Source organism: Carassius gibelio, chromosome B22 (genome assembly GCF_023724105.1).
Source record: "Carassius gibelio isolate Cgi1373 ecotype wild population from Czech Republic chromosome B22, carGib1.2-hapl.c, whole genome shotgun sequence".
NCBI lineage: Eukaryota > Metazoa > Chordata > Actinopteri > Cypriniformes > Cyprinidae > Carassius > Carassius gibelio.
This window is the reverse complement of record NC_068417.1, coordinates 41,122,334-41,124,833: the sequence shown is the minus strand read 5'-3', so window position 1 is coordinate 41,124,833 and position 2,500 is coordinate 41,122,334. Positions and strand designations below refer to the sequence as shown.

The 2,500-nt window shown below is 39.7% G+C and overlaps 3 non-coding genes across 3 annotated transcripts in view; all 3 read right to left on the bottom strand.

Annotated features, from left to right (window-relative positions):
- Positions 1–39, bottom strand: part of LOC127995781 (5S ribosomal RNA) — a 119-nt gene extending 80 nt beyond the window's left edge. Inside the window, exon 1 of the ribosomal RNA XR_008168716.1 lies at positions 1–39. This exon is cut by the window's left edge and continues 80 nt beyond it. This is a non-coding gene — a ribosomal RNA (5S ribosomal RNA).
- Positions 40–1,552: 1,513 nt separating this feature from the next.
- On the bottom strand, positions 1,553–1,671 carry LOC127996150 (5S ribosomal RNA). Its single transcript, XR_008169066.1, has one exon. It is a non-coding gene; the product is annotated as a 5S ribosomal RNA (ribosomal RNA).
- Positions 1,672–2,184: 513 nt separating this feature from the next.
- On the bottom strand, positions 2,185–2,303 carry LOC127996149 (5S ribosomal RNA). Its single transcript, XR_008169065.1, has one exon. It is a non-coding gene; the product is annotated as a 5S ribosomal RNA (ribosomal RNA).
- Between the last annotated feature and the right edge of the window lie 197 nt (positions 2,304–2,500).

Below are 2,500 nucleotides of genomic sequence, written 5' to 3'. Positions count from 1 at the left end.
GACGAGATCGGGCATAGCCAGGTTGGTATGGCCGTAAGCGAAGTCTGCTGCAAAGAGAGGGCTATTTAAAGAACAGCCAATCTTATCGCCAGTACATTATATAAGTAGTAAAGAAAACCCAAAAGCTTAAAGCACCTGGTATTCCTAGGCAGTCTCTCATCAAAGTACTAACCAGACCTAAACCTGCTAAGATTCAGAGATCGGGCATTGACTCTATTTTTTGGCAAAATTATTATAAACTAAGTGAAAAATGTCCAAAAAGCTTACAGCACCTGGTATTCAATCAATCAATCAATCACCTTTATTTATATAGTGCTTTAAACAAAATACATTGCGTCAAAGCACTGAACAACATTCATTAGGAAAACAGTGTCTCAATAATGCAAAATTATAATTAAAGGCAGTATATTCCCAGGCAGTCTCCCATCCATGTACTAAACAGGCCCAAACCTGCTAATATTCAGAGATCAGGCACTGACTCTATTTTTTGGCAAAATTATTATATACTAAGTGAAAAATGTCCAAAAAGCACCTAGAAAGGACCTCTACTGCCCTGAAAGACAGCGGAGACCAGGACAACTAGAGCCCCAGATACAGATCCCCTGTAAAGACCTTGTCTCAGAGGAGCACCAGGACAAGACCACAGGAAACAGATGATTCTTCTGCACAATCTGACTTTGCTGCAGCCTGGAATTGAACTACTGGTTTTCGTCTGGTCAGAGGAGAACTGACCCCCCAACTGAGCCTGGTTTCTCCCAAGGTTTTTTTCTCCATTCTGTCACCGATGGAGTTTCGGTTCCTTGCCGCTGTCGCCTCTGGCTTGCTTAGTTGGGGTCACTTCATCTACAGCGATATCATTGACTTGATTGCAAATAAAAACAGACACTATTTCAACTGAACAGAGATGACATAGCTGAATTCAATGATGAACTGCCTTTAACTATCATTTTGCATTATTGAGACACTGTTTTCCAAATGAATGTTGTTCAGTGCTTTGACGCAATGTATTTTGTTTAAAGCACTATATAAATAAAGGTGATTGATTGATTGATTGAAGAGAGGGCTATTTAAAGAACAGCCAATCTTATCGCCAGTACATTATATAAGTAGGAAAGAAAACCCAAAAGCTTAAAGCACCTGGTATTCCTAGGCAGTCTCTCATACAAGTACTAACCAGACCTAAACCTGCTAAGATTCAGAGATCGGGCATTGACTCTTTTTTTTTTTTTTTTTTTTTTTTAATGAAAGATTATTATATAATTCGTGAAATTTTCCAAAAAGATTAAAGCACCTGGTATTCCCAGGCAGTCTCCCATCCATGTACTAACCAGGCCCAAACCTGCAAATATTCAGAGATCGGGCATTGACTCTATTTTTTGGCAAAATTATTATATACTAAGTGAAAAATGTCCAAAAAGCTTACAGCACCTGGTATTCCCAGGCAGTCTCCCATCCATGTACTAACCAGGCCCAAACCTGCTAATATTCAGAGATTGGCATTGACTCTATTTTTTGGCAAAATTATTATATACTAAGTGAAAAATTTCCAAAAAGCTTACAGCACCTGGTATTCCCAGGCGGTCTCCCATCCAAGTACTAACCAGGCCCAAACCTGCTTAGCTTCCGAGATCAGACGAGATCGGGCATAGCCAGGATGGTATGGCCGTAAGCGAAGTCTGCTGCAAAGAGAGGGCTATTTAAAGACCAGCCAATCTTATCGCCAGTACATTATATAAGTAGGAAAGAAAACCCAAAAGCTTAAAGCACCTGGTATTCCTAGGCAGTCTCTCATCAAAGTACTAACCAGACCTAAACCTGCTAAGATTCAGAGATCGGGCATTGACTCTTTTTTTTTTTTTTTTTTTTTTTTTAAATGAAAGATTATAATATAATTCGTGAAATTTTTCAAAAAGATTAAAGCACCTGGTATTCCCAGGCAGTCTCCCATCCATGTACTAACCAGGCCCAAACCTGCAAATATTCAGAGATCGGGCATTGACTCTATTTTTTGGCAAAATTATTATATACTAAGTGAAAAATGTCCAAAAAGCTTACAGCACCTGGTATTCCCAGGCAGTCTCCCATCCATGTACTAACCAGGCCCAAACCTGCTAATATTCAGAGATTGGCATTGACTCTATTTTTTGGCAAAATTATTATATACTAAGTGAAAAATTTCCAAAAAGCTTACAGCACCTGGTATTCCCAGGCGGTCTCCCATCCAAGTACTAACCAGGCCCAAACCTGCTTAGCTTCCGAGATCAGACGAGATCGGGCATAGCCAGGATGGTATGGCCGTAAGCGAAGTCTGCTGCAAAGAGAGGGCTATTTAAAGATCAGCCAATCTTATCGCCAGTACATTATATAAGTAGGAATGAAAACCCAAAAGCTTAAAGCACCTGGTATTCCTAGGCAGTCTCTCATCAAAGTACTAATCAGACCTAAACCTGCTAAGATTCAGAGATCGGGCATTGACTCTTTTTTTTTTTATGAAAGATTA